At 29.5% G+C, this 19761-nt stretch overlaps 2 protein-coding genes across 4 annotated transcripts in view; both read left to right on the forward strand.

Moving 5' to 3' along the window:
* LOC129971775 (putative inorganic phosphate cotransporter) overlaps positions 1-19761 on the forward strand; it is a 65230-nt gene that overhangs the window by 39762 nt on the left and 5707 nt on the right. The window lies entirely within an intron of this gene.
* The window catches only part of LOC129972782 (sialin-like), a 72717-nt gene continuing 60089 nt past the window's right edge, over positions 7134-19761 (forward strand). The window contains exon 1 of one of the 3 annotated variants that reach the window (XM_056087044.1): positions 7134-7233. The gene's annotated coding sequence lies outside the window, so the exon portion shown is untranslated. Of the gene's footprint in view, positions 7234-7356; positions 7492-9127; positions 9326-19761 lie in introns of those variants that run through there. The other 2 variants (XM_056087043.1, XM_056087041.1) reach the window with 2 other exon arrangements.

Genomic DNA, 19761 nt, shown 5'->3' on the forward strand with positions numbered 1-19761 from the left:
CAACTTCGCTTAGGGTTCTTGACCTCCTTCGAACTACATAACTGTTATTTTAAAATACGTTCTACAATAAAAAAGAATACTTTTATTACTTTTTAAACTAAAAGTTGTGTATTAAATATTTTTGGTTCATCTTTTTTCTTAAATGTGTTTTGTATATACTTACTTTTCATTTTTATATTTCATAAAGCACCATTTACATAAAATAAAAGATTATCACTTGCATAGTTTTATGATACCTTTTTGTTGTTGGATTTGACAGTAAATTAAAATATTTAACCAAGGTTAAAGAAAATTACCGTAACAATTAATTTTGCGTCATATATAGAATGTATCACTGGTTCTAATTACATCTGCCAGTCCTTCAAACTGGTAAATTTATTTCATGCTTTGTTAATTTAAGCTGGATTTCCAATTATTTTTTTTATAATAAAACGCTACATTACAATATAACCTCCATAATATGAAATTAATATATATATATATATATATATATTAAATTTCAATTTTAAATAAACCCCAATAAAAAAGTTAAAAATTTATAAAACTGATAAATAACAAAAGAAAAAGAATAAATATATAAAAAAAACCAACTAAAAAAGCACTTACACTAGTGGGAATGATTTCTACAAAACTTCCTTATATACTCTTGAATAACGGTACCATCTTCCACCCATTTTCGCTTAAAAGTGTAGACTTTGAAGAAGCACTGAATGTCAGGAGTACGCAGATTTTTATTTTTCAATTCCCACGTGTCAAAGTTGCGTGCTTCATACTTTAATAAAGAAAATCGGTACTTTTGTATTAATTGCCTGACCCTGACGAACAATAGGGATTTATGGTGTGAATCAAGAGTCAGATCTGGCAATTACTTTTGGTGACTAAAATTTGGCATACTATTAATGCACAAGTATTAGAAAATGGAATAAATATTCTGAACGTCTTTTTTTCCGACCTACTGAATACAAAATTTGGCATCATGCTACAATTGTAATTACAAAATCTCATACCCAATTTTACTTATTTTAAATCTTGGGATTTGTAGTTATTCCGGTTCCATGTATACGAAGGTACAGATTTAGTTCAAAATTTGACATACCTCAATAGTTTAAATATTCAGTCTGCTTGCCAAATTTTATTCGTCTAGTTCTTTAATAACGTTCTATAAGGCGTAATACATTCTTTGCATTTATTACGTTCGCTTATAATCGGGAAGCCGGAAAAACGATTTCTTCTAAATGACTTTCGTTCAAAATTTGTTAAAAAATATCTAAGAATTTGAAAAAAAAAATCCTTACACCAAATTTCCTTCGTCGAAGTCAAGTTCAATGCATTTTTTAATTATCGCATTCACAAACAGACAGATTTAATTCCTAATTTAAGTTTTTTGTATTAAGAAACGTGGAACTTCATCAAAATCTCGAGTTCGAATTTTTTGACAATTACAATATTTTCTCTTTATATCATCATTCATGAGAAAGTAAAAATGGCTTGCAATCACACTAAACTAAACTCAGTGGCACGACAGCCCATGTGAGCCTAGGCCTACAATGCCCATATCTGCTTTCTTGACCAAGGGCCCTGGGGTGCAAGGCATATGGCCCGATTAGATGATCAGCCTAATCAATCAGCCTTTAGTTCCTAAGCTTGTCTGGTCCTCAATTTATTGACCCTCTGAAGGGATGAAAGGCTGAGTCGACCTTCAACAGCCCGAAGATCAAACCTCGGACCTGTGTTTTGGGAGAGCGGCTTCCACACAAATCAATGATGATGATAATGATGTCGTGTCCGCGTTACCACGGAAAGGGTGTGCAGTAGCATCTGAGGGTAAAGACCCCTGAGCACCCCAGAGCAGAAGTCTGACTTCTAGCTCATGAAACTCACACACATTCGCTTGCACAACCCCTTTTTACAGGGGGGGGGCACATTCACACACCTCACAGATAGAACACAGATGAAGAACAACCATGCCCGAACAGGGATTCGAACCCAGGACGCCCAAACCACTAGGAAGACTTGCTACCCCTATGCCAGGACACCGGCACACAAATCAATGAAGGATATAAATTAATCTCTAAAGAGGAAAAAAATTTCACAGTTCATATTTTTATTAATTCAGTTATACATGATAACATGTTAAAACACTTCCAAATTGCATTCCAGCACATTGAGATTTTAAAAAAATTAATTAGTATAGTACTTAAATTCTAAATAACAGTGAAGACAAAAATGATAAAATTTTCAAAACACAACGATGTAAATAAATCAGAAACACATAAAAGAGTGAAAAATAAATTTATTTTTTAATTAAACAGTATATGAATAATAAATTTAAGAAGATTTCCCTGCTCATAAATTTATCATCTCCTTTTTCATAAAAAGGTTATTGGAAATCGTTAATTTAAAAGGTATGAAATTTGATGGCTAACTCAAAGCACAATGTAAACTCATCTTACTGCATTATGGTAGCAGAGAAACGTAGAATAGGATTCACGATACAGTTCAATAAAAAAATGGGTTGTACAGTCCATCAAATACATATCCGGACGCTTGTTATAAATCGTAATCTATAAAAATCAAATTCAAGGAAAAAATGTTATTCGGTAGAACGTTCTCTTTGAAAAATATGTAAAATATATTCGTACACGGAGCCATTTAGATGTTTATATTTGCGTAATATTCAAATTTTCCAATTGCAAAGTTTTCTCTTTAAACTGACTTGCATGAAGAAAAATTCCCAGAAACAAAATTTTGGACAAATCGATTTAAAATAACCTCAGATATATAAAAATAAAAGATTTAAGGGTTATTTCAATATATGCAAACATGTTAAATAGGTCACTCTATTAATACTTTCTTCAACTCTAAATTTCATTTCAGCCGTTAATATGGTTAAGTTTACTCTAATGGAAATTAATGTTCTTTTTTTTTCTTCTTTCTGATATGTATATTATTTGCAATGGAACAATATTAAATAATATTCGGCATTCATGCTTTTATTTGTACATTTAAATGCAAATAAATAATAGATAAATACTTGCATTTAATTGCATTCCGACGTATATTGCTTAAAATTATCGGAAATTCTAGATAAATTTAATAATTGATATTAATAAAACAAACTTAAATTAAAAGTTTTTGAAGCATCTGAAAAATAAAAGTCAGATGTTGATTTTCTGAAACTTTCTTTTAAAAATAAAACATAAAAACATCATGCTATCGACTTTCATGTTCAGGTTCACCCGAACGAAAATTTAAATAAACTCTTTCAGATTTTTTTTTACATTTATTCTCTTTTAATCAGAAAGAGTATTAAATATTTTAAAAAATTAATTGAAACGTTTATAAACTTATGTTTATTTTTTAAAATATATTTTTGTGAAAGCCTAGAGACAATGCATTTCCCATATGTTTGTTCATATATTCTCGCTACACAAATTTTATACTTTTTACCATATTTTACTTCTATGTATTTTTACTTACTCATATATGAAGGCGTAAGAAAAGTCATTGAAATTGTCAAAAGATTCGAATTTGAATTTTTGATGAATCATGAGGTTTTAGACCTCAATGAGTTTGAAACAATCATTTCTGGAAAAGGTCCGTCTGTCAGTCTGTTACAAAGATAACCCAAAAAGGCCTTGAGATAGAAAGATGAGATTTAATACATGGTCTTTATACTAAATTCAATATATGGTCTGAAATTTTCAGCAAAATCCGCCAGAGGATGTGTTTGTCCGGTTGTCCGAGTATACGTTGGCACGGTAACTGAGAAAGGAAGAGTGTAAAATTATCGTTGCTTTTCTTGATTACACAATAATTCATTTGATAGTGAAGATTGTGGTCTGGGTGAAATGACTTGAAGACTCAGGTTGGCTTTTATGGGGTTTATTGGTAACATCAACAACAAAAGGCACTTGACGCCATGGTGTAGTAGGCCTAGAGAACTACACATAAAATTTCTCGGGAGAGAGAGAAAGCCGAGATCACACTCCCCCTAGTACAGGAGTCAAGTTCGCTTCTACAGGAAAAAAAGTATACTAACATCAATAGGAGACCACGTGATATTTACATGACTGGCAGCTAGCTCCGCCCAGGAAGATTACGTGGTTAACTGAATTCTTAACAAAGAGTGCTAGATTGATAAAATTTTGCACACATGCTTAAAATCTATTGTGTAGACACCTATAAAATTTTGAGACAAATTCACAGGAATTGACCATCTGTCGGCCTGTATTTTCAGAAACATGCAACTCCGATAACTCAAAAGAGCTATGATTTATTTATATGAAATTTGGTATGTAATTTTATGGCTACATGTGTAGATCTGCGTAAAATTTTTGTTTGATCGATAGAGACAAATTCATCTAAAACACAAATGCGTAAGTATTAATAAGTATGGCAAGTATTAATTGCCAATTAATTCCAAAGAATCTTATGATATATTCAGTAAAAATGTTCACTTCATTTAAAAAGTCAATGTTTCATAATTATTGTACGCCAATGCTATGCAAGGCGTTCTCTGGGATAACACCTTTATTAGAGAGTTAGCGAGAAAGTTTTGAGAAGCTCAGTCCCACTGGTTCTTTAATTAATATCACAAATCATTTCTACAAGTGTAATCGGCTACTGTTTGCTAGAAGCCTATTTACATAATTTGCATATAAACGAGCTACCGATCGGTAGACAGCCAATCCGCAGACACATTAGAGTCAAAGTTTGATACAGATTTATATTTCAGATACTTAATTTGCACAATAAATTTTATTTGCCTAACTTTTTGCATTGTGTAGCTATTGCTTTCCTTTGTATTTGGACGGGCAGGCACTCAGGCGTCCAATGAATCGATTTTGTTTAAAATTTGATAGAAATCTACAAATCTGGTCAAAATTCCATGCGACAAATTTCATCCGTCGAGCTCAAAGCTTTTTAAGTTATCGTATTCGCAGACTGTTATAATTCCAATAATGTGTTTTTCTGACTCAAAGACGTTTGAAACGAAGTGATTCATCAAAATTTCGAGTTCAAAATGATTGATGATAGCAACACTTTCATTTTTTTTCTTCGTATACGATAAAGTAAAAATTACAGCATAAAATTTAATAGGTAAATAAATTATTTTGAACGAGATTTGTACTCGCCAACAAATCCTGCTGATTTGGGTATTTGTCTCTCCTGAAATTTATGCAGTCCTTTAGCATACGATGCGGTAAAAAAAAGAGAATGGATACATTCATAACTTTAGCTAAATTGAACTAGGAATCGTGTTTTATAAACATAGAGAATGTATATTTTGGCATGTGCTGCCATCTAGCGGAGAGTCTGCTAAACTTTTTTATACATTTATAATTAGGAAAAAAAAATTTCATTGGGAAACGATATATAATTTATAGAGGATCGTATGCTGGTACATTATGGCTCTTAACGCCCATATATAATAATTATTATGAAATAATTCTTTTTACTTTGGTCTTCACTGAGTATATTTGCAATGCAGTTATTTACATTTCAGTTATCCTTACTTACATTTATTTTTAAAAAAATATTTTAAAATTATTTAAATTATTTACATTATTTAAAAACACATACAGGGTGGTTATAACTAAAGTTACACTTTGAAATAATCATAAAAGGAAAACTACTGGACCAAATGTTGCTAATCAATCTTGATAATTGTTCAAAGGAGGTCATAGGGACTTCTTTTCCGCCAAAAAAACGTTCAAAAACTCACCACCAGGTGGGAAATGACGCTGTATGCAACATTGGTAAACAAAATAGGACATGAAAACATCGGTTTAAAATGTGTTTAATCGTTTCTGAAACGTTTTAATAAGCATTGTTTATGATGAAAATTTAAACATTCTGGCGGAACTGAAAGAAGCGATACACCGACATATGATAATTTTCCTCCTGATATGCTAACAGCTACTGTTCAGAATGCATTAATGCGATTTAACTTGCTTTCAGAAAATGGTGGGCGCCATATTGAACATGCTTTGTAACACATTTCAGAAACGATTAAACACATTTTAAACTGATGTCTTCATGCCCTATTTTGATTAATCCTATTTTGCTTAACCATTTCTCCCCTGGTGGTGAGTATGCATACACATACATATACATATGTATATTACTTATTATAAAATAACATAAAATATCCACTGAATGGTTTCTAAATCTTGTTTTTATTTTGGACACAATATTGCCTGAAATAGAAAACACTCGTTCACTAGCTACTGAACTTGGTTTTATAGTTTTCATGGCATCAAATAACAAATCTAAGATTTGTTCTTTTATTCGTCGCCTCAAATAATGAAAATTCAGCTTTCAGTGTCTTTGGATTTGTAAGTTTTTCTTCAGGCTCTTCAAGAAACTTACGAATTGATTTTTCCATGGCTTCTTTAAAAAAAATATTACTCTGATGAGTAGTTTCTTCGATTTGCTCTTCATCAGAATCGGTTTCCACATAAGAATTTGGAAATATTCCAGACACTATCTTTCTAGATAGATTAATAATTTCGGTTTTTGAAGCTATACTAGATTTCTTCATCGAACTAGAAATGTTTTGTGGATTTTGCAAATACAGCAAAAGAATTGCTAATTCTACTTTTCTTCTTTCTTAAATTCTTTCTTCTAATTTCAAGCTCATTTCTGTGTTTAATTTTTTTAGTTCATTTAACAGAAATTCAAATATACCTTCATTTGTTAATAAATTGGCATCTCGGCGCCCTAAGATTTCAGCTGCTAGACGAATTGGTCCCAACCGATAAAATTCAAAATATTTGTTTGTTTTTGAAGAAGAGGAATATCCAGGCGTTCTGGAAAACCGGTTTTCAAATGTGAAACATTTATTTTAAGAAACCGGTTTTTCAAAACCGGGTTTGAAAAACCGTCAAATCCTAAAGGTTACACCTCAAATTACCATATCACATTTTTTTAGTAACTTTTTTTTAATTACAGCTAGTCACCCAATTACCATAGAAATAAGCAGTTGTTTTAGTTACTGATGGCATTTTGCTGTCTTATGCGATGCACATTATGAACTGAAACAACAAGTTTATGATTCATTTCGTTCATTTTTAATAAGTTTGTGAAGATGCATATGTTTTAGTTTATTTATTTATTTAGCACGACTCGTAACTGCACGGTGTTCATGTTTCTGCGAAATAATATTTAAACAGTTGGTTTGTGTATAAATACGTTGAAACGAATAGGAACCTAACAAATTATACTTGGGTAAGTGTTGATTTCATCCTTGTATCTTTTTTAAATTCTAGAGTTTGTATTTTTTTAGACATTTATTAATTTGGCGATTAGATTAATAACATTTTAATCTGCTTACCTGCCCCCTTCCCCCGCTTGCTTATACTAGCATGCTATACTTGCTTGCGATGCTAGATAATTGCTGAAATATCTTGATTCATCATTGATTATAGTGATGACAAGTGACTTGTGGATGTAAGCATTTTCTAGCCTACACCAAAGACAAGAAAAGTAAGTAAACAATATTAACAGATTTTTTTTTCTAAATAATATTTTCTTTAATTTTTATGAAACAAATTTGTGCTTATATACCTCTTTTTTTTATGCTATCTACTTATTATTAATTTTTTTTTATTTTGAAGTTTCTATAAATTATATTAACACATTGATTGCCGCAAATGCGCCTGTGCGTTACAGATAATATACTACCAAACATAGATGGATTGTACCAAACCATCTATGTTATTAGATGACACTTTCTCTACTACAGTTAAAAGATAACAAAGAAGGAGTCATCTAATTAGATAGATGGTCCGGTTATCAATCGTGAGTAGTGGCAGTGAATGTGTTAAAATTTATATAATTTAAAGTTTAAAAATATATGCACAAATTATTTACGATGATTAATCTGTTTTATAAGAAAATTATATAAAATTAGTTCCTGCTTGAATATCGAATATCTTGTCAGAAATTCATCATTGATTTTAATTATATCAAAATCGACCAAGGCGTCACAAAAGATGAAGGGCTTCCATTTCTGAAAATGTGCAGTATATAGTGACCTGTTCCCAACAAAGCTACTGCCCTGAAAGTACACATATATTGCTCAATATTGTATGATATTAAATATTAATATTTGCAATATTGCATAACATTGATGAAAATTGAATAATAATTACAACATCCTGTGAATAACACAGGATGTTGCCCAATATCGTACAATATTGTGCAACATCCTGTGGTAACTGGGTAGGCAATTGCATAGGGTCGCAAGGCATAAAGGAAACTCGATTAAAAATCTTATTAATCTACCGGATAAATGAATTTATAAATTATGAAAATTTTATATGAAACATTAGGATAAAATCAACACTTGGCGAAGTATAATTAGTCATTTTATTATGAGTTTCATTACGCTCAGTTAGTTGTTACCATTTATTAGTTGTAAACATCAATTTAAATATAATTGCGTATAAACACGGATGTCGTAACGTTATAAATCAAAAAGATAAATGCAGACATTGAAAAATTTAAAAAAAGTATTTAAATAATAATTAAAACATTCTAATAAAAGTAATTCTAGTAATTATAAAAAAAATTATCAGCTCTCTGGTTAAATGTAAAATGTGTTAAAACTTAAAGATAAACTTATCAGCTCATTAAAAGCCGGACCTCATACGATGCTCTATTTAGTGCCGCAAACTCCCTTAATCCGCCAAGGACAGTTTTCGAGACATTTAGAAAGAGTCCCACATCCTCCCCCTCCCCCCTTTCCCTCACAAAAATGTATGATAGTGTTCTGCTAAATAACTATTTTTTTTTCTTATGTGTACCTGACTTTTGACGCTATTAGGACTATAATTTTTTTTAAATATAACAGCTCTAAGAAATTTACTTACTGGAGAAAATAATTGGTTGGTCTTTAGATTGGACAGCTGCTTTTCCCTATACATTAAACGCTGACACTAAAACACTCAATTAAATAACACGCGCACGTATTTCATTATATAAATACAAAAACAATTATTTTATTACAAGCACTGTAAAACTGCACTTGGTACTTAAGCGAATGTTCCCTGTCGTCACGTGGATTTCTTGGAATTTTGCCGAATGATGTTCTTGAAATGGAACAACAGAAATTTATCCAGGGACAGAGTTCAAATAGAAACTGAAACAGATGCATAAATTTATCGTTTAAAAAAAACAGATTGTTTTGATGCTTTTAGAGATTTTTTCAAAAAGCAAATAAAAGGAAAGGCCGATGAAGCGCAAACGATTCTTTTTAATGTTATGACTGGCAATGATATGCTTGCATCTGCTTATGTTTTGTTCCGAAATGTATCAGGTGAGAATGTTCTTGTTATTTTTAGATTCAGTCAGTATTTGCTATTGCGTGAGCTTTAATTACAGCATGCGTTATATTTTTTAAACGGTAGACGTAATCTCTTTTCCTGTTTTAAATATTATTATTTAATGAAGCTTACTTCATTTGAGAAAATTGAATTATGAAAATGATTTTTTAAATATTTTTTTTTATTCAAGTTTCAAAACTTAGTACATTATTCACTTTCTAATTGCTAAAATGAAAAATGCAATTTAAAATTTTCAGAATTCAACTGATCTGCTAAAAATAATTGAATGAAATTTTGATTCTATTTAAGTGGAATCTAATATTAAATTAGAGAAAAAATATTTGAATTCAAGAATAAAAAAATAGAAAACAATTAAATTTTAAAGTTCTGTTTTTTAATATTCCATTAAAGGAGTATTTTAAACTTTATTTTTAATTGATTACGTTTTACATTTATCTATTTATCTTGGATTTTTTAAATATCATTTTATTATTCTGGATTATAAGATTATCTTATCAGTTTAGCTTCAAATTATCAAAGGCTGAATTTTTATATAAAAAAGCTATGAAATTTTCAGTAGCGCTGAAATCTTGCTTTGACTCAATTTAGGTAAACTCTCATACATGTTAAGAATTTCAATTTTATCTTGAAACTGCAATCAATTCTTTTATTTTGCTTCCGAGTTTCAATCGTAGAAAAATGTGGTTTGTTTCTGATCAGATTGTAATCAACATATATCAAGGGAGCAGCATATTGTTCTTTTAAATTAATCCAGACCACTCTAATCTAGATTTTTAAAAAATACAAAACCCACCCCATGGGGAAAATGGCTCTCAAATGTGCCAGTACGTTTATTTATATTGTTTGGTTTGGTTGTATTAACGTCCCGTTTGAAGCAACACTAGGGCTATTTTGGGATGGACCTCGTCATTTTGAACCGCGGTCAGATGACGAGGACGACACCTGAGCTGGCACCCCCCTCTCCACACCACACCAACGGGAGGATGTTTGGTCATGACGGATTTAACGTGCAACAGACCCCCTTACACGATGGTTCTTCGGTGGAATTGGGTCACGAACCTAAAACCCTCCGGTTCCGAAGCCGAGACCTTACCACCAGGCCACCGCGGCCCTTTATTTATATTGTTAACGTTAGCATAAATAAAAATTTATTTCGAAATTATTTATTTTATTATTTATTTTTAAATAGAATTCTATTCAATAAATTCCAGATAAAACCAATAAAAAAATCTTATGGCCTGCTGATTGGGCATATTAAAAATTAAATAAATTAGATCATACAATTAAAAAAAATTGCAAAACCCTTAAAAGACAGCTGCTTAAAACCTGTGACAAAAGATACAAAATGACAAATTCAACTGAAATTCAGTTAAATAACTACGCAACAAAAGCAAAAGCAAAAAAATGACCAAGGAAACCAAAAACAGTCACTTTTCCGGTGATAAATATAATTAAACAGAAAACGCTTAATATTACAAGGGAGGGAGGGACATTTTAATAAAGTATGTTTAAATTAACAAAAAATTATTAAAATTAGGGAAACAACCTTATAGAAACGGAATTATCACTTAAAATTGTAAGATAATGTAAAAATATTTTGCTAAGATTTATTCAGAATTTATGTGGAATAAATTTAAAATATTTCTTTCACCCCCCCCCCTTTTCGCTGTCTTTAGAGGGTTGTAGAAAATTTTTAATAGGCCATCCATATAAGTGCTAAGGAATGCCTGTACCAAATTACTTTAGAATCCGATAAGCATGTAAAATTTTATCAGGTTCAAAGATACAAACTGATATACATTATATATATATATATAGATTAAAATTTTAATTCTATTTATAATATATTTCGATTTTTAGCGAACGCTTTGGAACCTTTTTATGGTATCTGCTGTAATTTATTTTTATTTGTATTTGCAGTACTTGAATTTTGTTTTTATTTCCATATTTTGGATTTTTTTTAAAAAAATTCTATTTTTTGAGTCTACTAATAAAAAAAAGTCATTTTAAAAATAGATTTTAACTTTTGATATTTAAAGAAATGCATAATTTTCTCACTTCTTGATTTTATGCTAGCTTTGTATTTTTACTTTATTAAATTCTGCGCACATCAATTTTTATCAATTTGTGATGGATTATTTTACCATCTAAAATGACTGCATAATTCCAAATGCCGCGCATATTTCTATATTATCAACCATATTTTGATATGTGATCAAATCGATAGTTGGGCTAATAAATCGTACAACACTTTCTTGTTTGGGATGCATTTATTCGAAATATCTTAAATATTCAATTTCGTAATTTCCTCTTCTCCTCTCTTCGTTCAAAATAGAAGTTGTATCTGTCGATCAATCGAAATTAACAGGATAGGTGATAAAAAGTCGAATTATCAGGACGTTTGCTTATCACCAGATAAATATTTAGTTTTCACCTCCAAAATAAATGCTACTATTTGATTTTATAATAAGCATCTCTACATTTAGAGAGAACTCTGAAAATTTTAGATAAATGCGAGAAACATTTGCGTGTCCATAAAAGGAAGCAATGGAAACATTTTTCTACACTTTTGCATTATGGGAAACAATAAATTTAATTTTTAGGCTATTTTATTATCAATCTTTGGAAATGTCAAAGTCTTCATTTGTTAGCTATCCTATTTGATGGAACATTGTAATGGAAGCACATGCCCGATTTTAATAATTAAGGAAATAAATGATTTTAACTTTTTGAAGCATTCTATATAAGCCAACTTTTTTCATTAAATATACATTTGTATATACATATTAATGTAGACGGGTAAAATACAGAAGCAGCCTTATCTACTTATACAAAAAAAAAAAAAAATGCATCCTGGATATAGCATGCATGCTTCAAAGCACTAAAGCATATATTGTTTTAGTAACATTCGAATAAGTCGGTATTGAAGAAACTATTTTATTTTGTGAACGGATTGAATGGAATAGATAAACAATCGTTTGGCTTAAAAACTTTTAGTCATTATTTACTCAGTTTTCAATTATTTGCTAACACCAAGCTTTAATTAAAAAAAAAGCTTAAAATTAAACAATGGACGAAACTATGTTTATTTTACCGGGATCTTTTTATTGTGTATATAAAATCTATAATAATAATTATTATATACCTCTTAATCTAATATAAATCTTAATTTCCTTATTTTTATCTTAATTTAGTCCATATTTCATTCTAAAATGTTTATTTCCCGATACGATTTCCAGTTTATACGTGCTCTGTAAGGTTGCTTATTTCTGCATTTTCTCACGTTCCAAGTGAAGGGAAAAATCCTTAATGCATACCATATTCTTTCAAAGATACCTAAAATTCCCTTGCTTAAATTGAGACATGTCAAAGAAATCCCTATCAAAATTTAATTGTAATATCACTCAAGGTTTTTTTTTTTTTTTTTTTTTTTTTTTGCTCTTTTGCTGAACGTGCTCGTGTCCTGCAGAGCAAAATATAGGCCTAAAGCTATCAAATTTGAATTCAATTTAATATGAAAACAAATTTAAATTATTCAAAATATTAAGTGACGAAAATCTTAATTTTTCTGTTGCGATTTGTAAAAACTATACACATATTGAACACCATTTTAAAATTTAAAAAGTTCTTTTAAAATTGAAGTTTAATTAACATGAAAAAGTTTGAATTTCAGCACTTTAAGTTTTTTTTTCAGCGCAATTTTCAATAGGTTTTATTGTTGCAATAAAATTAACACCCCATTCATTATTTGAGCAAAGATTTGTTCTAACTATTTCTTCCATTTTTAAACCAAGAGAAAAAAAATTTCTATTCATTATCTGAATCCTTTACATAAGAAAAAAGTGAACTCTCATTTTGAAATACATTACCCAAATACTTATTTTGTATAGTAGCGTTATGACGTCATGGGATTTCCCTATCCATAGACGCAGCATTGAGTTCAGTGCAGAATTCTGTATGGAAACACTTCTCTACTGAAAAATGCAATATTTGATGAAACACAAGGAAATTCAGTGAAACTTGTTCTATCGAAAGTAATAAAAGCCAATTTGAGTTAAGGCCGAAAACAAAATCGCTAAACACCTTAATTTCGAATAGAAAAGATTTACTAAAAATCTAAGATATTGGGGCTAAATGCACTAATAATTAAAATCTAATTAAAACGGAAAAATTAAAGACAAACAGTATTATAAAGATACGAATTTAAAAAGATGAAAATAACAAAAGAACTAAATATTATAAAAAAAGAAATTCCTTTCAAATGCACGATTTTAAACCGTGGATTTCTTGAAAACTATATTTATCAAGTTTGCTTGGGCAATTAGAAGTTCGAAAATATTGTAAAACATATTTAGGCTTATACCACGTATATTTATATTAAGCAATTTAGTTGTATAAATATCCCATTTCTAAGCAACATTTGGGCTCTTTTTCGTCGGACCTCCAAAATGTTTTAGCACAAATCAGATGAAGAAAACGATACCTGAACTGGCAACCCCTTCTTTCAACTTCTGCTTCATGCCGACGGGAAGACGTCAGACTTAATGAGCACCAAGCCCACATACACCAAGTACTTTAGTGAAATTGAATTTTCTAACTGGAACCCTCCCAGGCCAAGGGGAACCTATATCCAATACGAAATTCAATTAAATAGACATCAGCATCATTAAGGCTAGAAACCGTCCTTGGGAAAAATTTAGATTGATGATACGGAATTTCCCCCCCCCCACAGTTCATTTTTCTTACCATCAAGCAAAGCAGCACAGATTAATAGAAGTGCAACAAACATGGAATCAGAGCAATCCAAAGTTAATTTTGCCTTGTTATTGGTTACTTCATTTCTTGCAAAGTTTAAGTGACAAATTATCCTTTAAGTTTGTATACAATATTCCTGTAACAATAAGGAACCTATAAAAGAAATTTCCTGCACGAAATTTACATTTGTCAGTTTTATATATAATGGAAAGTTAAATATGTAAAAGGAATGCAAAAGCTAAATCGCAACTCCTTCCATTCCCAGAATTCTTTATGTCCAATATTTCCCCTTTCATGTCCCTCACTGGTGACTGACATAACCATCGACTTGCCCAGACAGAGCCAGTTTAAACTGTATAAATCTATTTAACAAATTATATATTATGCTATTAAGAAATTTCTAGATAAAAAAAGCTAAGTACCTTCATATACTCAGTCTTAATTCAACTTTCATAGATTGGTCATAGGCATATAGGAGAAATCGGAAATTTTGAACTAAACACAAAGGGCAATCGAAGAGTCTTGGTACTTAAAATGTTAAAGTAATACAGTTTGTGTCTAGCGTTTAAGGCATTTGTGGTCAATCATTAATTGTTTAGGCACTTTAAATAAACAATTTAAATACAATTTGTCGTTAATTAATCATACTTTTAGAAAAAAATTACAGCCAGAGTATGAAGCAAGAATATTTTATTTACAATTTTGTTAAAGAGATTTTACAATATTGTTATGACATTAAAAATCATGAATATCATTTTAAAATTATCCATACAAAGTAAAATAAAAAACTGAACTAAGTTACAAAGTGAAATATATGAACCAATCAAAAAATGAAAATAAATGACAAGAGCAGAATAAAACATCACATATTTAAAATATGTATACAGTTAATTTTAAAAATTAGAAAAACCATACTAACTAAACGGTTATGATGTATAGACATTATAAACGTGCACAAGTTTTAAAAGTTAAAGATGTTTAATCTCAAAAACAAAGTTTCAAAAACTAAACATAATGATAAAAAAAAAATTTAAAAATCATTAAATATTTGATCCTAAAAACCTTTAAAAATCGCATTAGGAATTTAAATGTTACAATTGATTAAAAAAAAGCGATACATTAAAATACCATGTCCTTGAGAAAGCTTCTTAAAAAAATTAAATAAATTTATATTCATTACACAAATTCAGCAGACACTGTCAAATAAGCTATTGATTTCAAGAGTTGACTGGAATAGCAAAGTGTTTAGAACTAAGTATTTCACCTGAATCAAGTACATTGATGACTTAATAAAAATAAATTCACAAGAGATTGTACCGGAATAATAATTGCATAACTAGAAATATCGATAACCAAGATAAACTCGAGATATATTATGCAAATATCAATGGTTATTTTTGTAATACAAATAACACGGCACTAAAGATCGCAAATGTCAAAATAGTAAAACATGCTTCTGCTATTTTATATAAAATTTATTAATAATTTAAAAACATTTATGTACATAAAAAAGGTTCTTTTTTTAATTATTTTGCATATTTTATTTTTTAATTTACAATTCATTATTGTTGAGATAAATTTTAAAATTCACAACTAACTAAATACTGTAGCATGTAAAATTAATTATATAAACTAATATCAAATCGCATATTATCAAGAACACAAATTTACTAAGTTTCAAAACTAGAAAGAAAAAAAAAGCAAAGAAAAATTCATGCAAAATTTCAGATTCTCAAACATGAAGCAATTTTATAAAAATTCTTACGAAGAGGGGGAGGGAGGGATTATCAAACTAAACCAACTAAAGATAAAAAGATCTTTTAAAAACAAATCAGGGTACTGTTTAGACGAATTACTATAATGGAAATTTCGCCTAAGCTTATTAAGAAGCATTTTTCTTGACTTCTGAGAAAATTTTATTACTTAGAATAAGTGAAAACTGAAACAATTTATAATTATATTTACAGATAACTTTTGAAGGAATGATATTCTTAATCCGATGTTCTTTAAGAGAATTAATGAAAAAAAATTACGCTATCAATTGCACCCATTCAACATTATTCTGAATATAAAACAGCGATAATTTATTAACTTTGTCAAATTTTAAAGCCAATTACATGATTATATCGCATTCTAATCTCAAGCATATTGATCAACACGATGATCAGGCATGTTGATCAAATAATGCTTTCTAAAATTCAAAGGATTCTCGATTGGTTGGCCGGCCGAACCAATCAGAATACCTTTATCGTGGAACTAATATTAATTCCTTTATTTAATTATTTACTTTACCGTTGTCATATCTCGCCCATCTAAAATGAATTTAATTGAATGATATTCTTTAAATTTTATCTAAAATATTAAATACTTAGTGTTTAAGCACACAATTTGGAAGAATCTATAAATGGATGCAATTAATGGGTATTTTTTAGAGTAATTATATAGTTTACAGAAAAATTCTTTAAAAAAATTTAACTAAGTTTATAAAGGTCTTATAATCATGACTCTCTATCAAATCAATTTAAATAACATTTAAATCTTAAAATGGAACTAATAAAAACATTCTGGCATATCTTAAAGTTTCAAAATTTATAAGTGAAGTACGTTTAAAAGCATTTCATCAAGAGATTGTCACCTATTTGCATTCATAATCAGAGTAATTTTAACAGGATGATTCAGTTATCACCAGCCATGGAATATCGCCCTCCCTCCAGCCTCCTGAAACATTTGAGCGTTTTATAATCACCATAAATGAATCAATTCATAAAGATTATATTAAATAGATTTTCGAATTATTTGAGCGAATTTATTGAGTAATGTTATAATACTAGCTTTCACATAATATCTAAGTAAAATCTATATTACTAAAATCGAAATTAACATTGGGATGCATGTTCATATGAACCAGATATCAATCGAAAGTTTCATACAAGCAACGCTAATGGCGTATTAAGACCTTTGATGCAAATTAGCTGAATAGTTATATTTACAATACTGAACATTCGTAAAATTTGACAAAGGATTTTAAATATAAAATTTAATTACTCAACATCATACAGTTTAGCTTCGTGTGAGTCAGTTTACTTTTAAAGGCTTAGACTATTTAATGAATCGAAAATGCACAATAAAAACTTTTCCACAAAATTATAATCAGATACTCCTCTTAATATCGCTCTAACTTCCTTGTAGTAATTTTTGCGTTCTGCTAAGAATTCAAAAAATTTAGAATACAAAAGAATATAAAATTAAGAAAGCATATTTTGCTTATATTGCACAACTTACTTCAATTCAACTGATATTAAAAAACTTTCAAATTTTAAGGTCTTTTAAAACGCTTTGCTTCATTGGCAATGTTTCTTTAACAATTAAAGTTATACAGAAAACAATAAAAGCTACTTTTCAACAGTTATAAAAATTATTTAACTTCAGAAATTGCATCATACATAAAGTTAAGGTATGAAAATTTCTAAGGTTATACATAATTATAAACTTTCAAATATTTATTCGACAGAAAAGAAAGAACGAACAAGTGCTTAAAAATGTAAGTGAATAAAATCAATTTACACCCAAAAGATTGTTCAATTTATGCAAATAAAATAAAAATCAACCTTAGAATACATAATTTTTAAAAATATTTTAGAAATACGTCAATGCCATTTGTTGATTAAAAATATCTGAGCAATTAATAGCATCAATAAGACATTCTGAAAATGCTATTCAATTATAATTCAGATAAATCTTATTCTAGTTATAAAATTTAGAAACAAACGTTGAAGATTTCAATAGAAATGATTGAATGCGTAACCCTAAATTGACAGTTTGGGAGATCAGATACAGCAAAGAAAGCAATTTCATCTTTCAAATGTTAAATATTATTTGCCGTAATAATTAAATATTCATGGCTATAAATGCAATTCCTACTCCTATTGCTATTTTGTAAATACGAGTCGTATGCAATATTTAAATCTGATAAAAATTAAATCTGACCAGCTAAAATAGTCTTTCTGCAAGCTCAGCAAATTAAATTGTCCATAATGATTAAGAAATTTAACCAAACTTCGTTGTCGCTGAGAAAATTATCAAAGTCAAGTCTAGGCAAAAAATAACCTTAGAATTCCATAAAATCTTAATTCAATGCTTCATTACTTATAATACTTTACAAAGCTAAATTGCTTAATCAGCTTATATTTCAGTTATGTGGTATAATAAGATAAAACACAAAATCGCTTTCTGGTAACCATTGCAAGTACTTCTGTAATATTTCAATCATTCAAGGTCTTGGCATGTATTTAAAAATTTTTCAAAATTGTTTTTAAACATATGAAATGATCTGAGGAGAAATTAAATTTCAATAATGCAAGAATAAGTAATGACTTGCTAAGAAAGCCAGAATCGACAACAGTGGGACATCATAGTAATACATTATTAAAATATTTGTTGACTTAATTGTGCCATCAAAGAATTTCCTTCCGTAAGAAAGATCTCATTCTCACTCAATGAATAGATTTCTTGTTTATTCATGTTCCATATGTTATATAAGTTCTCAGCTTGTAGGAAGGCGAGATGCCCATTTTCTTATAAAAGCCCTGAATTCAAAAGAGTGCTTGATGAGGATACAAGATGTAGTTTCGTCCATATTCCAAAGAAGCAGTTCCGTCTAGCGATGCCATATCCTCTTGTGAGATCTGAAAAAATATTTATATTCAGAGAAACCAGTAAAATCGTTTATTGAACAATATTGATATAATAATGCTCAGCACTTTTATAAACTAATGATTAATTTGAATATATAATGGAATTTTAGTGTGAATGAAGCAAATAATAAAGATTGACTTTCAACAATGAAAATTATCTAATTCATCGACTTTGGTTAAGTTATATTAACGTTATGTTTTTAAAACACTAGGGCTACTTTGGGATGGACCTCGTAATTGCGAACTTCAATCAAATGGCGAGGAAGATACCGGAGCTGACTCTCCAAACTTTCGCACCACATCAGTGGTAGAGTAGTTGGTCTCGACGGATAATGTTTACAGATGTGGTCATAAGTCTGACATATGACCCATCATAGGACTATCCCCGCACGTGGACTTTGATCAGGAGCTTTCCGCTGATTGTCAGTAATATGAACAGACAAAGAAAAGCCACAAGAGAGGAGAAGGTGGGAAAAATATGCCTGTCTCAAAATGTTCATAGGTCTCGGAATGAGGGGCTTTAAATGGCGGTTCATCGAGTCTTGAACTTGGAACTTTTTAGTTCCCAAGCACACTGATTTCCCACTTCAACTTTGGTAACTCCAATTACCTAATAATTTTAAAAATATACAGATTAAAATAATTTATTCATATGCAGAAGATTCCTTTCGAACTTTTTGATGGCTTTCGGTATGATAAGTATTACATATAAAAATAGTTTTTCATTTATAGTACTAATTATGATTAATAGAATTAAAATTTAAAATTATCAAAATTGTCAAATGATAAATGGTAAAAGTTCTTTTCTAAATTGCAGTTTTTCATTAATTTTTAAATCAAAATTCAATAACTTACCTAGTTGTAAATCAACAAGAACTCAAATGCAAGCCACATGAAAGTATTTCCTCTTCTTCCAAGATAATCGATACCAATGGAAGATGGAATAGGAACTGGAAAGT

The sequence above is a fragment of the Argiope bruennichi genome, chromosome 6 (assembly GCF_947563725.1).
Source record: "Argiope bruennichi chromosome 6, qqArgBrue1.1, whole genome shotgun sequence".
NCBI lineage: Eukaryota > Metazoa > Arthropoda > Arachnida > Araneae > Araneidae > Argiope > Argiope bruennichi.